This window comes from Silurus aristotelis (genome assembly GCF_946808225.1).
Source record: "Silurus aristotelis genome assembly, chromosome: 8".
NCBI classification, from domain to species: Eukaryota; Metazoa; Chordata; class Actinopteri; order Siluriformes; family Siluridae; genus Silurus; species Silurus aristotelis.
This window is the reverse complement of record NC_139581.1, coordinates 30,127,210-30,148,180: the sequence shown is the minus strand read 5'-3', so window position 1 is coordinate 30,148,180 and position 20,971 is coordinate 30,127,210. Positions and strand designations below refer to the sequence as shown.

General features: G+C 38.9%; 2 protein-coding genes across 2 annotated transcripts in view; one reads left to right on the top strand and one right to left on the bottom strand.

Annotated features, from left to right (window-relative positions):
* lsamp (limbic system associated membrane protein) overlaps nucleotides 1-20,971 on the top strand; it is a 530,554-nt gene that overhangs the window by 236,198 nt on the left and 273,385 nt on the right. The gene's annotated exons all lie outside the window — the stretch shown is intronic.
* The window catches only part of LOC310730257 (T-cell surface glycoprotein CD3 gamma chain), a 383,983-nt gene continuing 381,396 nt past the window's right edge, over nucleotides 18,385-20,971 (bottom strand). Inside the window, exon 6 of the transcript XR_014534775.1 lies at nucleotides 18,385-18,398. The gene's annotated coding sequence lies outside the window, so the exon portion shown is untranslated. The remainder of the gene's footprint in view (nucleotides 18,399-20,971) is intronic.

The following is a 20,971-nucleotide window of genomic DNA, read 5'->3' as shown; positions in this document are numbered from 1 at the left end:
TATTAGAGGAATAAACCGCTCTATCACACGCCCTTTCAGGACCATGGTCAACTCCTGGGTGGTACCAATAACCCCACTTCACATCACGGCTTCTTCCTCACTTAATCTGCATTCCTCTTCAGCAGAAAGTCAGTATTTTCAGCCGCCGCAGCGTTTCATCTCCGCAATAAAGCCGTGTGATGAATCGGGTTTGAAGTGTAGCGGATCCTCCATAGAATATCAATGACCTGAAATGTCAGATATTTCAGCTTTAATCTCGGCATTAGGGCGGCTTTAAAAGCAGAAACTCGGCATAATACATCGCAGAACCTTTCTTTTAAGACGGTTAGGGTGTGATAAATGAAAATTTTCCCAGCGTCGTGTCACATCTTAACCTCTCGTTCCGGCTCGGAAGTTAGGGCCAGTTTTCTTTTCATGTTACCTAAGTAGAAAAAGGCGCTATGCATCGGCAGGACGCGGTGTTTTGGGCTGCGGTAAATTCCCTTTTACAAAAATTGTTCGAAATCCTGCTTAGCATTCATCCTGTTAGAGCTGCAGCATAATAGATCACACCCATTTAATAGCATGTACCTTATCTAGCTGGAATCAGGTTGTGTTTGGAGAAAACCGTGGCAATCTGGACCAGTGTTTTATTAACAAAATGTTCATTTTTAGTATATTTCTAGCAAGATTGAATACGGTTCGCATGTGAGAGCTTATAGTAGCTAACCTGACTGGTCTAAAGCAAAATCAGGTCCAGGATAATCCAAACGAGTGATAGCGAATATCCATATGCCATAAAGGTGATCAGGAAAACACAGTTATTGGCAAGACTTTGCAAAGATATAGTGCTTCAAAATATGGTCCATAAAACAGTAGGAGAACCAGATGTGAACAGCTGGACTGAAATTCTAAAAGAATGGATTTGGATAAATTAACAAACCTGTTTGAATTTATAGAAAATAAATACTATTATATATCATTTCATTATAAAATGCCATATTTTGTGAAATTCTTCATCCGATAACTTGTTTGTATTCACCTCAAGAACAAACAACTTCTCAACCTGAGGAAAATGTATTGATTTGATTCGATTCTGAATTTGTTCTAGGGTTATGCTTGGATTCGGAATTTCTAGCATTTTTCTATAAAATCAAATCAACGAAATCTTCAAAAGTACGAAATCTTTAATACTGAAGAATGTACATGTCAAAAAGTATATACAATATAAACGAAAATATTACGAATAAAATATTGACAGTAGTCCAGATTTAAAGAGTCAATATATTAAAATAATAATAATAAATTGTCTATTTTAAGTCCTGAACAATGGAGGCTCTTTGTGTAAAATGTTACATATTGAACATTAAAAAGCAGTAATATAGAATCTAAAATTGTTGTTTATTTCATCCACTGTTCAGTGAAACCCAACCTGCACTGGGGAGAGAATTTATATAATTAACATTCTGGTACTTTGGGCTCCAAAAGCCATGAACAGTGTTGCATCCGAGTGTCCATCAGTGGACAGTGATGAAACTGCAGATGGGTTTTGTGCCAATGGGATAAACTTCATACAAACACAATTCCATTAAACTGAATTAAGGAAACATTAGGAACTTCTGCAGGACTTCTGCGACATGTTTTTACTCTCAGTGATGTTTCCAAAAAAAATCTCATATGGATGCTGGATGTTTGAAGGTTTAATGATCTAACAGAACAGATCCATCACCGAAGACACAAAAGCACATGCTCAGAGAAAGCACAAAGCGCAGTGATCAGCACGACATCACTGTGGGATTTCTGCTGACTTCTGGTTTAATCCCGAACCGAGTAGAGGAGCTTAATGGGTTATGAAAGCCCAGCCTGCAAGCTGAACTTCTTAAAGACTTCACACTCCATATGTTTCAATGCTTAGCTTTTGATATCATAGCAAAAAGTTGTGGACACCTTAACATTTAGTCCTAGAATTTAGTCCTGATTTTATCTCATCATTGACGCCATTTTTCTGGGAAGATGTTCGTTAGATTTTGCGGAGATTTGTGTGAGATTTAATTCGGCCAGAAGTTCAGGTACTGATGGAGGTGAGGTGAGGTGAGGTGAGGAGGTCTGGAGTGGAGGCATTCAACATTCACATTCATTCAAACAGGAATGTGGGAGCTCTTCAGCAGTAGATCCTCCACACACTTCCATCCCATGGAAAGCAGATCTTCATGGAGCTGGCTTTGTGCACAGGGGCATTGCCATGCTGGAACATGTTTAGGTCTCCTAGTCTTTTTAATTGCGCTGGTACAGTTTGGAGAACAACAACACAAATCCGGAATACGGATAGTTCCAGATCTGAATTTGTTACTAAATCCAGTGGAAAAGCAGCAGCATTCCAGCCATAAACCTTCCTGGGTGTTTTCTCCACCCAAACGACAGCCTGAACTGCTTCAAGAACCAATTAGAAACGCTCTGTTTTAGCTGTGATGTCAGCCATTGTCACGTGACCACTGTAACTAACCAGCCGCTGTAATTACACTCCTTTTTATTGCTGCAAATGGGATCTGTGCTGCTTTGAGGCTTGTTTGGGAAGACGTACATGAGATCTTCTCTCTCTTTCTTTCTCTCCGTGTTACTCTGTCGCTCTCGGTGCGTTTTTTATCTCTGATTAGTTTTCACAGAATTTGACTCGTCAAACAGACGAGATAACGTTTCCGGCGTCTTTACATTAGCATACGAGAAGCTCAACACAAACGCTAATTTTTATGCTAATGCCCCGCAGATTTTAATCAGGCATTAGCCGAATGCTTAGTGGTCGAACTTCCTGAGGAGTTCCAGGTTAAAACTGTTCGCTATGCGAGAGGATTCCATGGTCCGTGGATTTCTTTTATTCTTTTTTTTTTTTTTTTTTATTGTTTGTTGCGTTTGACATTTTACTGTTCAGATCAATGTCAGAGCAGCATGCTAAGTGCGTAACCGACACCTATTTATTTTTGGCCCTTTGTGTTGCACGTGAGTCAAAATTCACCCCGTGACAGTGGATCCCATTGTGCGCAGTCGTATTGTTTGGTTTTGTGTAATAATTGCCCCTGGTAAGTTCGTGGCTCGGAGTCGGCCCTGAGCAATTCGTCCCCCTACCGAGCGCCACTGTTTTTGGTTGGAATAACAAACCAGACTTAGACATAACTGCTGCCTTTCCCGTAGCGCTTTGTTTTCTGATCCGTACAACGACACAAGTTACTTCTACAAAATTCAGCACCTTCCTATATTTTAAGAAAGATTGATATTTGCGATTTTTATTTATTTTTTGCTGTCAGCATCAACGTGTCATTATTATTCAATGCAGTTTTGTCTTTGATAATTTTTTTGGACACACGTTTGAAATGTATTCACAACACCCTGCTTTCTATTTGTATATTTCTTTCATGGCAAATCCTCAAATATCTGATATGGCTTTCAGATCTCCTTTTTTTCAGCTTGTGTCCAAAACCTTTCGTGCGTTTGCATTGATTTCCATAGTGCAATGTTTTTGTGTTGTTTTTTTGTGTGAAACGAAAAGATTGGGGAATTATTGTCTGTTTGTCAGGTCAAACTCTTTAGCATTTATTTATTTTATTATTTATAAATATATTTTGTTAAAGATTTCTGTCTGGATTCATCCTGATGCAACGACGCGTTGGTGATTCGATCGCGTGACGTGACGTTCTATGATTCTGCTTTGATCTGGATATTAAATGTGTTATTTAGACGTGCTTTTGATCAGCCGTGTTTCTGTTACACTTCAGGAGGCAATAAGAGGAATTCTGGTGGACAGCAGAGTCAAATAAAATGTTTACAAGCAGAAATATTTGAAGATTCACCCTGGGGCAGAACACAAGGTTCTCAAACTCAGCATGGGCTTTTTTTTTTTTTTTTTGTACTGAATATGCGTCACTTGTTCATCCTTTGCTTGCAAGATTGATCTCTGAATTGGATTTGAACCTGGGTAAATGCTGAAAAGCTGTAAGGTTAAATATATATATATATATATATATATATATATATATATATATATATATATATATATAAAAAGCTGGAGTCAAAATTGTGGATAGCGACATCTCATGAAACAGGAAGAAATCTTTAGAGCAGAGTGACGAGTTTACAATAGATTTATTACACGCCAATTTTTTCCAAAGTCCTTATTTTCTATCTCAGAATAATTTCCTCTTTTGGAATGTAAGGGCTTGCGTTTAAACATCTTTTACAGCAGTCTGTAAAGCCTCTGTTTTCACACACGGTTCACATTGCCAGGCGAAAACAGATTTCCAAATGTATTTGCTTTGGAAAGCTTTTTCAAAAAGCTACATTTTCACCATTTTAGTGTGGACCGAAGGCCAAAATGGGAAGAATACGCGTTTTCAAACAAAAATGTGTTCGTGTGGACATGGCCTCAGAAAATGTGGAATTGTTAGCTAAGTGGTTAAGTCAAGTCAAGTCAAGTTTATTTCTATTGCGCTTTTCACAACAGACATTGTCTCAAAGCATCTTTACAGAAATCAACAGTCAAGCTGAATGATGTGTATTTATCCATGGAGACCGTGGCGAGGAAAAACTCCCTTAGATGTTATGAGGAAGAAACCTTGAGAGGAACCAGATTCAAAAGAGGAACCCATCCTCCATCAAGAGTGTGATCATAGTCTTTAAGCAATACAGAACACTGGAGAGTGAGAACAAACATGAGCACTGGAATGTAAGATCATATTTCATGTAATTTCTACAGTCTTATGCAGTCACACAGGTTAAGATGTCAGACTTCTGATCAAAAAGTACGTTTAAATCCCAACACGACCAATTTGCACCTGCTGGGCTGCTGCGCAAGGCCCTTAACCTTCACTTACTCAATTGTGCAGGAGGCGTTCAAGTCAAACCGGGACTTGAGGTTACAGGTTTAAAAATGGATGCTAGCATGGCGGTACAGTAGCAAGTGGCTAGCGTGTTCTAATACTGCTAGGCGGCACACATGTCGTGACCGTTAATCAAGATACCAGTGTAACAGTGTTAATGTATGAATGGAACAGCGCATGGTGCTGAAGTTTCTTGTTACGAAGGCGTAAAAACCCATGGATACATTCAAAGATGGCTGCCAGTGACGATCCCGATCTGGATCGTGGTGGTTCCTTGATGAGGAAGTGAAGCAGGATGTCCTGGGATGGTTCTGGCACACTGACAAATCTTTCTGTCAAATTTTCCCAGGCGTTGTTAAAACGCTATGAAATATGTTCGAAAATATGTTGCGAAATGCATGCAGGTTCAACTCTTTTTTTTGTACCGGTTTCTCTTAAATGCCAATCGTAAGTTGCTCTGGATAAAAGCATCTGCTAAATGCTGTAAATGTAGACTGTATGATGATGCCATCTATTTAATCGTAGACTGTGATGCTATGAAGTTACGGTGCATTTTTATTGGCAAGTCAGTGGATATGTACATCAGAGTTTCTGAAAAATTGGCTAATTTTTGGCAGTCATTGAACAACTCTTTACGTACAATGTGGGAACACGGTTTAGGAACCATGGCCGAAAAAAATTGTCATGATCGTTAAGCAGCTTTCATCTGGGACATCCTGAAAATCATACTGTCTACCGGCAATTAGCAATAAATGCTATTAGACATTTCTACGGCAGTAAAACTGTGTGGATTCTGAATCTAAAAACCTTTTCCCCGCGTGAATACGAAGGACCTCAGGTCGCCGAGTGCCTTTAATCAACCAGTCATTTCGTTGCCATGTGTCAGCGCATACTTCCTGATGTCTACAACCAGTGTTAATATAATACGCAGGTATAAATCACCCTGCAGATTGCATTAAAATAAGGCTCATTTATTAAATAGATTGGATTCGGCAGGACGAGTGAGTTACAGCCGTTCCTCCGTGCCTCTGAGGCTGTTTAAGAAGCTCGGGTGTAGCAAAATCCATCACTATCATAGATTTGATGATGGAGCAAAGCAAGAACGTGGATTTTATTATTATATTTCTATAAAAAAATATATTCGAATATGAATGTGTGTTAAATGACGTCGTTACGTTAATTACCCTAATGTGTACATATATAACACACACACACACAAACAGAGTTTGTCCATTTTTAGATGTTACTATTAAAAGTACACTCTACTGCCAAAAGTATTGGGACATATTGGCTTTTCCAGCAATATATCAGCAAACTGTTTTCACCAACTTTTAGTCTTTAAATGAATTAAAATTAAATTTTCCCTTCACTCAAACTGTGCTGGAAATGGGTTGGATTGAAAGATTTGAATTTGACATCCTTGTGGCTGAATGAAATCTCACAAAATCTCCACATAATCTAGTGGAACATCTTTTCAGAAGTGTGGAGGTTATTATAAGAGAATCTTTAAAAAGTACACACCAATCTTAAGGTCAAGTGTTCACAAACTTTTGTAGACATATAGTGTGTAGTGTATGTGGCATGTGTGAGAATAAATCATTCATCACTAAGAAAAAGGCCACACCCCCTTCACCGAGAAAAACATTGAAGAAAGCCACGCCCCCCTCCACAAAGAAAAACAAAAGATTGGCACTTTGCCAAAGGAAAAAAAAAAAAAACAGATGCCACATGCCCTTAGCTGAGAAAAAACGCAGAAAGGCCACGCCCGCTTAAGTGAAAAAAAACACGAGGGGGGGCACGCCCCTTTATTGATTAAATCACAGAAAGGCCACGCCCCCTTTCATTTTTTTTTTGCGCCTCTCATTTATTTTTTTCAATGCATCCTTTCAATTTTTAATCAAGTGATTTATTCGTTTATTTGCAACTAAACCAAAAAAAAGATTGTGATGGGAGTTTCCTGCCTGAAGCCAGCGCTACTGTAGCAGAACAAAACCCATGGTAGCAGAAAATCTCCTCAGGTGTCTGTTCATCCTCTAGAGCTCTTCTCATCCTCAGGGAGTTCCCTAAAGATGAGAAATAGACCACAGGGAGTTTTACAGACTCGGTAACTATAGCAACCCTTCATCCATCCACCCCACACTGTGCTGAAGTCTCTTCCTTTTCCTCGCTCTCGTTCTTCCTATTGCTCTTCGAAGCACTACTTGTGGCTCCAGCAGCAAATTGATCAAAGGGCCTACAGATCTGTGGCTAATGGAGGAGATGTGTAGTGTGGATGCGCCGTGCTGTTCAGTGTGCTGTTTCGGAGTCTTGTTCCAGTTCTGTAAAAACGTGTTCCTGCTTTGAATCAGACATTTTTCCATTAGTTTTGATCAGCACTTTGGTGATCGTCACTTTTTGGTTTAATATCTAATGCTTGAAGCAACCTTTTTCACAAAACATTCCTACCTATGGGATACACACTCAACAGTCAGTTGACCTCAAGATCAAAATTTCTTGAAGATCACAAGAAGAAAAGTTTTTGTGTGTGTGTGTGTGTGTGTGTGTGTGTGGTCACGCTGATGAGGTCACTTTAAAAGTCCACTACAAAACCATTACCCTGAATTATACAATCACAATACATTAGTAGGATGTTAGCATCAATGCTAGTCACCTCGTGAGACGTGTGGATTTCAACCTATTACTTTTCTGGAATGCTCCAAGACTCATTCATATACGGAATTTATTCACCGTCTTCCTTCCAAGGATACCTACATTGTTCTTTTCAGCTGTAAGTCCTAAAAGTGGTGAGATGTGAGCACAGGTTAAAGGGCGGCTCATCGTATTCTTCAAAACACCATTTTAAAACGAGCAAAAAAACATTTTTAAAGTTACATTCTTAAGTGTTGAAGAACTTAATGGCCGCACAGCCGTGGATTCCTTCCTTCCTGAGCTCCATCTGGGTGTTCCTTTGAGGAAGCTGGCATGATCTTGATGTAGTGACATGACAATTCCCAAATTAACCAATTAAAAATTCCTTATCCTCACTAACCATGCCAGAACGTTTTCCTGCAGGAGACAGGACAGGGACTCTCTCTCTCTCTCTCTCTCTCTCTCTCTCTCTCTCTCTCTCTCTCTCTCTCTCTCTCTCTCTCGTTAGTCCATAAATCACAACAAAACCTTGTTAAAAGTCAGTTCTGTAAAACTATAGATGTCGGGATCAGCGGCGCTCTCTGTGGAAATATGATTATCTTCCCTCGAGTATTAAAGTATGAGCTGGAGGAACGGCGAGATTACAGGAACATTGTTTTCTGTAGTTTTTGTTGCTCTGCCACATTCGTTCACTGGTTTCTGAGGAAACATTTAGCCAGATCCCAAACCTAACAAAAAAACTCAATGCTGGTTCAGCTCTGTAAGCAAAACGCACACATTTAAAACGAGTGTCAAAAGCAGAATCTTCTACCTAAAAGATTTGTGTTTAGTTCTTTATGACTGAATTAATTTCACTTGTTTCACTTCAGCCTCAAATATACTGCACTTAATCTCCAATTCACAGATTTTCTGCGTCAATTTCGCCATGTACCAAGATCTTTCCCTCTTGTACTGATCTCTAGCTAAAACACCTGCAACTATTTGAATATTTTAGATATTATAATAATATTTTAAGTTACAGTTCCGGAATCCAAACAGCCAAAATGTTCAAAAGATTATCAGATCAAGGCGCTACTGGGAAAAAACTAATTCACCGTAAAGGTTTATACAGAATACAGACCACTTCAAATACATACAAAATGATTTGGATGATTGTACCCTTTCCCAGGACCGTCCTCGGGAGGGTCACGGCGAATCCGAAGTCTATCCCGGATCTGGAGTTTATCCTTCAGAGCTTCCGAGATTCATGTTACGACTTTACTTTGCTCGGAGAGGTTCCCCCGTCCGGGCTGTTCATCCTCGCGAGAGATGCGGAGAGATGAAATGAAATGCGCTTTTCATTTAGTTGACATCTTTTTTAGTTTCCAAAGAGCTGTTTGAAGCCGTAATCACAAACATTTCCGTCTTTCATGTAGAAGAGTTTATTCTGTTTAAAAAAAAATAAAAAATCCATTGTCAAGATGAAAAGATAAAAAGGGTTTTTCGGGGGAAGATGAAAGCGAGTCAGACATAAATACATAATGAGCTGAAAAGTGAAATTGTGTTCGTTAGACCTTTTAGGAAGAATTGTAAGTAAACTCGTATGAAAACTTACAAATAGGTGAGATTAGCCTGAGTGGGCGGAGCAAGCGGTGATAGCATTGTATACACCAAGAGATCATCTGACCAACACCCACCATCACTTGGAATTCCTACTTGGAATGGTTTTCCCAAATACCAATTTCCCAGTTGATGTGATTTTATTGAAAGCTAAAGCAATTACTCAAAATCTTGTTAGAAAGTAGAAACATTTTTTGGTAATAATAATAGCAAATTTTTTAATAATAATAATGAAGGTTTACATATTCTCATAGGAAGCCCACAATGTGTTGGACAAGTCGACCAAGTTTACTTCAATTCTACTTAAAATGTAGTTTTGCGACAGGTTTTTCCTGCATCGGATTCATACATGCCTGCAAATTCGTAGCTATTCACAGCTACGAAAATACATAATAAAAGCTTTATTTGGGGGTGGAGTTTGCATTCGTACCTTTTCCCCAAGAGTCCATGAATTTTCAGTTTTACAGAACACAATCTTTTCCTTCCTTAGGACTCAAAATCACAATATTTCCATAGATACCTGACAAATCGATCCATATGTGCTTCATTTTTTCCCAATTTTCTTTTCCATCCATACGTTCCTGTTTTTCTGTTATCCTTTATTTTTCCCTCCCTTCCTTTTTCATGTATCCTTTTATCCTTGTCGCTTTTTTCTTCCTTATTGTTTTCTATGTTTCTTTCCTTCTCATTTGCTTTCCTCTGTTCCCTTCTCTTTTCTTCAATAGTCTTTTTCTTTTTCTATATTTTCCCTTATTTCACTCAGCATCCAATTCTTCCTTCCCTTTTCAATCCTTTCTTTTCCTTTCATTCCACTTCCATTCGCTCTCCACCATTTACATTCCTCTTCGTTTATCTTTTGTTTTTCCCTTTTTTTCTCCGTTCCTGAACTCCACTCTTCCTTCGCTTCTCTGAAGTTTGAGGAAACAGTGACCACCCTCATGCTGAACATTTACTTTTCTGAGATTTATTTATATTTTATTCAAATTTGCTAATTCTTCCCAGCAAGCTGCAGAAAAGTCGGAATCGGGGCTCATCGAGCTCGACTGTGCAACTGCATCCATTTCCATGCATCATGATCAGGTTCTGATTGTCAGAAAGACGACGCCGCTGAGATCGGCCCGAGGTTAAACAGCAGCTCGGGACATCATTCCTGCAGGTCAAAAAGTCATTTCTTTTTGCTCGGTGTAGGAGGCAGATTTGAGTTCCTGCATTTATTTCCTGTAAATCAGCTCACCAGCCCTGTTTGTGTTTGTGTGTGTGTGTGTGTGTGTGTGTGTGTGTAAGATTTATTAGAATTCTAATGATCAAGAAGCCCTGAGAAAAACTTAGAAGAGTTTCTTAAAATTTTTTTTTTTAATCTCATCCATTTATTGATTCACTCAGTGATTATACACAAAATAACTTATTTTGTTGTTCAAAAATAAAACGATTGGTTTTTAATCTTAATTTGAACAAATGTAATTATCCCATTCACATTCCAATGCGAAAGCCTCAAATTTCCTACTTCACCTCATAACTCTGGTGTAAAAAAAAAACAAAAAACAACAAGATTAACGATTTTATTACCCATACGCCACTCCCAGGGCTCGTAAACGTTGCTATTGTTGACGCACGTGTGAATATTAAACAATTAGCGCTGCTTAGAGAAGGTGCTCGGGGACTTTAAGACCAACCCCGATCCTCTCCCGCGATCTCTCATTGAGTTAATATAAGCCCAGTTCACATTCACGCTGTGGGCTAAACATTTGCCCGCCAGCCACGAGCGCTAATTAAAAATATATTCAAATGTACTTTTGGGCTGATTTTTACATTTTAACAAAGCTAAAAGTCAGTCGTGCCCTTGACAGCGTCCTCTTAGGAACAAACTTCAGAGAAAACGCTTTGGAATGGCAAAAAAAACCAAAACGCAGCAGTCTCATTAATATGGAAAAGATGGTTTGTGGTTAAAAAATAAAAATCCTTTCACGTTTGTGTTTTCTGAGGTGTCCAAGTTTTATAAAAGCTTTCTAAAGGCCAGTTAATGAACGAACATGAAGTGACTCCGCCCGCACCGAGATCGTATAAAGTTTAGCTTTCATTTAATATTAATTTATTTTATTTAAAAGGTTTAAAGTACAAGGAATAAAGTTCAAATGACTCAGTTATATTCCTATGAGAATGTGCTTCTTAGTGAGTGCGTGTAAATAAATAATATAGAATAAATCCTGTAGGAAACAAGACACTCTTCCCTTCACAGCCCTCTGTTTTAATGTTTGGCTCGTTGTGTTACCTTTATGGAGCTCTGACACTGGAGGCTCCTCCCATAAGCAATTGTTCTTAGGATGTTGGAGGCACTTGGTTGAACAGGATGTCTTTGGAGGTGGTATCATGAAGGTTTCCCAAACTTGTTTCAGCATGACGATGGCCTTCATGCTCCATAAACATCTGTTTTCCATGGGTTGGAGTGGAAGACCTCATGTTATAGAGCCTGAATTCAGACCCGTTGACTTGAATGTGAACTCTGACCACACAAAAGGCCTCATCACCTTATCTTCCCAGAGATGTGAATTTATTTTTAAGGCAAATGGGGACCAAATGTGGAATGGGATGTCCAAATCCTTATGGTCGAGTGTCTAAAATCTGTTCCATACAGCCTATTTTTCTTCTCCCATCATTATGATTTTTCTCCTCTCAAAAAACGATCATCTCACACACCCTTCTGTCATTATGGATTGAAGAAAATGAGCATCTCCCCTGCATTCCATTAGAGCAAATTCTCCGACATCAAGGAGCCAAAGGGTTTCTACGACTGAGTGGGTTTCTGGCATAACGCCATCCATCAACACGTATCAACGGCAAGTCAAACAGCAAAGCAGAGAAGATGTACTGAGGCACTAAATATCCAGTGACTGAAAGAAGCCATTGGAAAAAAACGACTCCTTTTTCATACACAGTAATAAAAATGATCAGACATGGTATCCAGGTATGTCTGTATTATAACCTCTTTTCTTTGGCATTAGGCAAAATGAAAGCACTAATAGAGCAATTCCCCGAACAGTCAGCCTCGAGGCTGTCCCATTAAGAAACAGGAATTCACACATTATACTCCAAAAATGACAAATAAAATTAAAAATAAATAAATAAATAAATGCCAGTCTGATTTGTGTTTTGGCTCATGGGCAGGAAGCAGATGGCTGCACATTAACATGGAGATGAGGCTGAGAATTCTCCACAGCATGCTGTAGATCAAACAGTTTTCCAACTAGTAAGAGAATGATGCGAAGACTGTGAGACGATTCCCGAGGTACTGAATTCCAAAAGCCAGTAATACTGGAATTGGCTCATGGCCAGTGGAGGGAGTGTGGAGTAGAACCATCACAGCTGAATATGCACTGAGCAACAATTATTCTAGGCTTGTTATGGGCTGGGGTCTGTAACTACAGGTTTGCTTTTACATTGAAGAATTCCTCCAGAATGTGGAAACTTGGTTCATGCTAAAGCTCCTGAGCACCTCAAGAACTTTTAGGATGGATTTGTACTGTAGTCAATATCAACAGTCTGCCACAATGGTTCAGTTTGCATGAACGGTTTTGCATTTCAGCACCTAGCACTGAACAGCTCCTCAACAATAATGAAACTGTAATGAATAGACATTCGGTGTTGAGGATGAGGTTCGGTTTTGGAGTCTGGTTTCTCTCAAGGTTTCTTCCTCATACCATCTCAACTGATGTGTAAAGCTGTTTTGAGGGATTGTCCACTGTTAAAAGTGGTCTACAAATAAAAACGATTTGAATCCAAAGACCAGCGTTTTTCAGGTTTTTGGCATCATACAGGAAGACCTGCACATGTTCTTGCACTAGAGGTCAGCATTCGGTGTGCATTTTCAAGGCACTTTCTTGAATTAATATGAAAAGTCCCATGAAAGGTTGATTTTAGTGATATTCATGGTGTGGTGATGAGCAGCAAAATCCATTCGCACAGCATACGTGATCTACTTATTAAAAATTAATATACAACCAGATAGATGAAGAAAAAAAAGGGTTTTTTCTGACCTTTATAATAAGAGCTAGTTGTAGTGGGAGCGGCCATGCATATTGAACTGTTGTCACTGGTCATTGGTAGGTCACATGACTACACCCTGTAACAAAAACTTAATAATTGACCTAAAACGTCTGCTTCTCTTGCACACCATTATTATTATCATCATCATCATCATTCTTCATTTTTAAAACCAATAGAAACAAGCAAATGCCTCCTGGAGAGTCTTTCTAGTGACGCAAATAAATAAACAAAACCTATGTTTTCCCCAAAGATTCAATCTTTTCCAAAATGTCAATTCAAATGAAATCTAGGGTTAGGGTTAGGGTTATATATATATATATATATATATATATATATATATTACCTGAGGTTTTTCTACTGGTTTGTTTTATAGAATAAAGTGAAGTGAACTCAGGTATGATCCACAAGATACAACGAACTGTAATGCAGGTTTATAAATGGCAGGTATTGAATAGAAACAAAATGATGAAATACTGATTAATTGATCGATTAATAGACTAAATCAGAGCTAGATTTAAGGGTTGCAGGAAAAGGTTGGTAGGAAGGTTGTCCAGCTAGTTTAAGTACGAACGTTTGTGGACACCACCACAATCTGCTGTTATAATAAGGTTCTTCTTTGGGGGAGATTTGTATGCTATTTCATTCAGCCAATAGTGTTTAGTGATGTGAGGAGGTCTGGGGTGGTGTTCGGGTTCATAATCCTTGATAGGGTTGAGGTCTAGATCAGGAAGATCTTCCACTCTAACTCATATATTCATGGAGCTGGCTTAGGGGCATTGTCATGCTGAAGCAGGTTTTGGTTCTTTTTTTTTTTTTTTTTTTTTTTTTAAGTATATATATATATATATATATATATATATATATATATATATATATATATATATATATATATATATATATATATATATTTTGGCTTGAAAAGTCAGACGTCCAAATAGCTTTGGCAATTAAGTGTATTCAATGTTCGGAATACCTTCACACATGCTACATCTCCACTTAACCTTTCAGCCTGCATATTTCAGGCATGGAGTGAAATCTGAGTCATAACAGCAGACCGGCTTCACGTCAACATTTATCAAGCTAGATATTAAACGCTAGCTCTGGGTCAAGCGGGAAAACCTATTAATTTCTGCACAAAAACCTTTTCTAATGAAACCTGTTGGCCAGACTTTTTTTTTTTTTTCGAATCTTCCTAAACAGCACCCCCACACACACCTGCATATTCGTTATCCGCCGTTGTTACCTGAACCTCGTAATATTTTCCATTTCGGAGTCGTGCACTTTCAGGACCCGTCATGCATGTAATTGTAAATTGTGAAGCCAGTACACGACGGGAGAGGGGAGTGAGAGGGGGGAAAAAAAGATCATTTACTTTCAGAAACGCTTTTTCCGTCTCTTGTGGAATAAAACTCATCAGGCGAAGGGAATACCTGTCAGACACAAACGCCGGAGATGCCAGACGGACCGCGTGACAGATCGAATAAACAAACTTTCCTAATTGAGCGCTTTGTTTGCTTTACTGGGGGATGTGACTGGGTTGAGAGGTAAAGAGGAAGGTGCGGTGGTGTGATGAAGGAAGGGTGACCACTGTGATGAATATGTTACTAAAACTAAAACTGCACATCAACGATTTTACTCCTTATATACACTCTCTCTCTCTCTCTCTCTCTCTCTCTCTCTCTCTCTCTCTCTTTCTCATATTTCTCTCTCATATATATATATATATATAAACAGAGGAATCTGTCAAATGGCTTGAGAATTGATTTGATTGGCTAGGACACAAACGCTTTGTGGGCGGGACATGCACATTATAGGAGGCATTTGATTGGAAGGACGTGACATACAAAAAGTGACGAGCTATGCACTTAAAATTTAAATATACACAAAATATATTTTGTCCACGTGTGCAGCTCTGAAAACTAAATTTTGAGTTCAGAGACATAAATATCGCTATAATATAAAAATCACTTCTGCAGCTGTCATAATTAATTATTAAAATTAACAGATATTGTGTGTGTGTGTGTGTGTGTGTGTGTGTGTGTGTGTGGGTGGGTGGGTGGCTTCACCTATAACCCTAATTTATATTCCTTCCTGCATTTCCCACTCGCTGGCCTGCAGTCATATTATTTCCTCATTTCTCAGTCTAAAAAAAAAGAACGAAATAAAATAAAAAAAAAGATAAAAAAACACCACAGACGGATTTCAGTCTGCATCTACTGCCAGCAGACAAAATTCAATGAATTATGATTATTAATTTTAAAGCTGTTAAGACACAGAATTCCACTCAGTTTATTATCTCTGGGGGTTTATACAGCGTGCTGGTAAAATGTCGAATGCGTGGATGTAACTGGTGAGCGTTCTCCACCATCATTGGGACGACGAGGGAAATCATCCGGAAGAGCGAACACGGCAGTCCAGTGCCTAAAGATTAGATCTCGACCAATCGTTTCCTTAGTTTACCTTCCCTGCAAATCAAAGTCTTATCCAGCTTTGCTAAAAAAAAAAAAAAAAAAATTGACTAAAAATACAAGAAATCACTTGGCGGAAGAGCAAACACGAGGTTTTTATCACCCAGGGGTTCAAATATTAAAAGCTCAACAAGCCACACATGGAAGGAAATTGGCAATGGACAGATATAGAAAGTTACATTTCTAAATAAACTTGAACTTTTTAACTATACAGTCGACCCCCGATAATTCGCTGTTCGGAAAATCCGTGGGTTCTCATTTGGAACCTCACTAACAGCAAGTTGTGGATTATCTTAAAATTTGCACGAATCCAAATGGGACCGAATGTTTAGGAATGTTAGGAATAACATTTTAGACATGTATTTGTATTTGGTCAATGAGGGTTGCACAAGCCTTAGTGCCGGTCCCGTGGTTGCGTTAGGAAGGGCATCCAGCGTAAAAACATTTGCCGAATCAAACATGCGGATGGTCCGCTGTGGCGCCCCCTAACGGGAGAACTGAAAGAAAGTTTTTACTGCACACTAATATGTTTCTAAAGTGACACAATGTCTAGATAAATTCACGGAAAGGTACCATAGGGGCTGCAGGGGTGCGTCCAAAATTCGCGTCTTTTTCGTGGTGACCTTCATTGCAAATCAAACTGATCTGCAGGTCTCACATCTTCGAACGCATACAAGAAAGAACTTCTAGATGTTTTATAAGTAAATCAGATAAATAAGAAGGAGATCCAGGTTATGTGAAGTCAGTGCAGGAGCAGGTTAAAGAGCAGGAAATACAGTATGTGGTCCATTGTAGAAGTTCTAGTGAGTTTTCGTGCACCAACTGTAACTGTAAGAGTTTATGGGGGGAGAAAAAGAACATTGCAATACTCAAGAGCGTGAACCATAACAGCGTTGCTCCTCACTGAAAGGGCCGAGTGGAGACGATTTATATTACGAATGTGATAATAAATGCGTCGTCAAGGATACACCAAATTTATTTACCTGCATTGAAAGAGCAACTGTAGAGTAAACAAAGCCAAACAATTTGTTCATTGTTCGCTAATATGGACCACCATGTTTAGAAAATTCGAAAGGCTCCAAGAAAGTCTCATTTATTTTCCAAGGCCCATGTTTCATGTCCTTTTGTTTTCTAGTTCTGATTTTGATTTTTTGAATTAAAAAACATTCTAATAATAAGCCAGTGTTTAGAGTAAACATGGATTTTTTATAGATGAGATCTATGAATGTTAACTAAGGACTTAGCAAAAACTATCCCCCAAAAATAAAAAACTACAAAGGCTTGGCTAGAAATGTTGAAAAACAACAAACATTCAATCTTCACATCTAGTTGATGCTACAACAAAGAAGTTGTGAAAATGCAGAACTTAAATAGTGATTAATGAGTAAAAAAAAAAAAAAAAGGCACAGACAACGAAAGAAGAAATTCTAAATGTATGTAAGGGTGCCCTCTGGTGGCTTGGAGGGGAATAGAGATATCAAAAATATATTTATTATTATTATTATTATTATTATTATTATTATTATTATTGAAAGAACCATACATTTTCACAGTATAGGATACGTTATGTTTTGGGTGGGATTATAGACATGGACTACATAACCCACCACACCTAAACTATTGCTTTAGCTACCATTTCAAATTCGCAAGTATTACCACTTCTCATGTTTTTCTTCTCATACTCGTCATCACTACATGTCTTTTGCATTCCAGGTTGTTGTTATTGCTTGCACCATATAGCGGTGCTCGATTTAATCCTTTATATGAGTGCATTTCAAACCCCATGGTTTTTTTTCAATGGAATGATTGTTCACCTTTTAGTAATAATTAAATAGCCGTCTATGATACTTTATAGTGTCCTTGGAGAGCATGCTGGAATTAATTAAAACAATGAATCAATAGTGTGTGTGTGTGTGTGTGTGTGTGTGTGTGTGTGTGTGTGTGTGTGTGTGTGTGTGTGTGAATGTTGTATTCACAAGTGTCTTGAGTGAAAATAAAGAGTTTTTAATTACAGTAATCAGCACTCTGTTTCGAAACACAACGCTTCCTCACCTTCGCTTTTTACAAATCAATCAGCGGTTTTTCCGTGCAGAAAAATAGAAGCTTAGCGTTGTGACGATGTGCGAATTGCAGGTGATTTCCACGTCAAGGTGACGTCTTGGCCTTCGGGGTCTGATTAGCCCGTTAGGCTGTATAATCAGAGCCTTCAGAATTCTGTTTGTTCTAATGAGGAAGTGAGAGATCTCATGGGAGCGTCCATGAACGGATCAGCGTCACAAGTTCTGACATAAAATGCGCACTTCATTACGCTTTCCATGCCTGGTTAGATATGCAGGGCTTTTTTTCTCTTTGTTAAATCGTCATGTAGGCAAATGATCAGAGCGAGGAAGTCCCATGAGGTGGTGTATGGAGGTGTCATACATCTGAAAGGTTTACAGGATTACAGATGTTTGGAGATGAGAACATACCATGGATTCTGTTTCCAATAAAAGAGGATTTGTTACAAAACTTCATGGCAAGAACCTGAGGAGGAACCTGCACATAGCGTGCGATGGTCAGGTGCTTATGAATTTTTTTACATGGGCAAAGCTATTAAAGATACACAATCGTATTGAAGGTTTTTGGGTGGAGGAGAATTGAATTTTGCCTTCACTAGGAGCTTCAAACTTGTTGCTTAAATTAAGCTCCATAAAGACCTGCTTTACATAGGTTGGAGTGGAAGATAAATGCTATAGAACTACGACCATATTGAACCAGATGAATGTGAATGCTGACTGCACCCCAGGCCTCCTCACCTTCAGACCTACATCAGCACCTGACTTGACACCCTTGTGGTTGAATAAATCTCCACAAAACAACCCCAAGAACATCATCTCAGAAAAGTGGAAGGTATTATAACAGCAAATCTGGACTAAACCTGGAATGGGCTGTTCAGAAGGCGCATACCAATTGTGGTGTCCAAAAAGAAAGATTCCTAAAATGAAGACTTTTACAGTATTAGTATAAAAGTGGTTAAAAAGATTTGGAGAACATTCTTGTGTCTGCTGCTTATATTAGATGCTCAAAGGAAAACCTCAGCTCAGGCATGCGCGATGTCATCTAAGAAGAATGGCTGAATCTTTCATGCCTTAAATTTAGAATTCGAAGCATTTTTATGGCGTCGCATCTTTAAATAAACCCTCCAAGATGTCAAAAAGTTTTTATTTCTCAGGTTTCAAGGCGTATCGATCTTCTGTGTTTTAACCCTCAATCTCTGGCTCAGTACAAAAAAAATCAAAAGAAGAGGAATATATGGCTGGAGATCCAGAAGCCTGGGGATATAAAACTCCTGAATGAAAACACTGGCGTGATTTAAGTCACAAATACGTTAGAGGACAGTGGATTTGGGGCATCAGTGCAGAAATCGACATGATGCCTATTGACCAGCAGCAGATTATGATCTCCTGCACATTAGAAACACAGCAAATCAGCCTGAGAACACAATCTACATGATGAAGCATGGTGGTGGTGGCAGCATCATGTCGAAAGTTATGGATTTTCATTTTTTTTTTTGCCTCAGTGTCTGGCCTTGATGTGAGGTTTGGGAGGAGAACATGGAAAGATGTATCTAAGCATCTTTTGAGACCCGACCTGGCTGAAACACTTTTCCATCCTCTGGCTGGAAGGATTTTTTTTTTCCAGATTTATGACTGCCAGGCAAACTGAACCTGCCACGCTGATTTATTAGAACACCAGGGAAAAGGGTGTCATATTTAGAGAAGTGCTGGCGGAGAAGTGATGACAAAGCTGACATAGTTTACCACTGTGTCATATTGTGTAATAAAACAAACAGCATCATGAGAGCTGTCTGTAAAAACGGCTGCGGGGACACGCCGCTGTCATGCGGGTGGATATATGAAATCTCTTTTAGAATTCAAGGCCTCGCTTTTTTTTTTTTTTTTTTATTTGTGAAGAAAGAAATAAACTCAGGTGTCAGCAGTAGCTGTGGTTAAAGAACGTCAGAATATCAACTCCGACAGATTTTCTATTTAATCTCAGCCAGGAAAAAGCAAATTACAAACACAGTAAGGACGAAGAAATGTGCAGAGAGGAAATCCTCTTTGTTATTAATAAATTCCTCTTTGTTATTAACGTAGCCTAGGTGGTAGCAGAGCTAAAGATGTTGAGATGTTCGTTGGAGTGACAACAATGGACAGGATTAGAAACGAGTCCATTAGATACACAGTGCCTGTAGGACGTTTTGAAAACAAGGTGAGGGAGGTGAGATTGAGATGGTTTGGACATGTGCAGAGGAGGGACATGGGGTATATTGGTAGGAGAATGCTGAGGATGGAGACACCAGGAAGGAGGAAAAGAGAAAGACCAAGGAGGAGGTTTATGGATGTGGTGAGGGAAGACATGCAGGTAGTTGGTGTAAAAGAGGCAGATGTAGAGGACAGAGGGGGTTTGGAGACGGATGATCCGCTGTGGAGACCCTTAATGGGAGAAGCCGAAAGAATAATAATAATAATAATGTAGTCTAATTATTTGTTAGATTGACCCACCAAACAACAGAATGGTCCATCACTGATCAAACAGGTGTTACTACACCAAACCTGTCAACATTTTAATACAAAAATCTGGGGGACATTCAAAGAGACAACTAAATCACTTAACGTTTGGGAAAATTGACTCAGAATCTCCACAGTAATACTGGTAGTTTTCTGTTGGAAACTGACCTCTATTAAAAAAAGTAAAAATTATGCCCCCTTACAGATAAAAAACAAGTCAGACATGCTCTTTTTGTTGGTATCAGTGAGATTCTCGGCCACCCTGAAAGTGCGAGGACTCCTTTCTGGCAGCTCATTGCAGAAAAAAATTGAATAAATCTAAACCCCGGAGGGGTTAAAAAGACCATCTGCTTCTGGAGTTCTCTGATACATATGTATTAGAGGATTCATAAACTGTGCTTTTGGCCATTTTTAGAGTTGGTGGAAGTGGGAATTTTTTAGCTATCGCAAGGTTTACGGGAACGTTGTCCTGCAGAACACTGACAGTCTGAGAATTTTTGTACATGGACATTTACAATATTTCGACACCATCATCACTATTGAAGATCGAGGTTTCTAAATAACCAAATTAGGTTCAATTACTCAGACTTCCTTGACGTGCAGGCATGTAGAGATACAGAATAGGATTTGCGCTGATTCGACATCATGAACATGGTTCTTAGGGGCCGGAGTGGCAACTATAATCGGTAGCGAATTGTGAAATCTTTATGGTTGTTGTTCCTCGAAGGCCACCATAAAGATCCTGTTCATCAACAGATTGTATTTGGAGTATCTAATGCTCCCTTCGGGGGTTTGTAACACCCCTAGAAGTATTGCTGAATTGCTTTAGACTTTATGA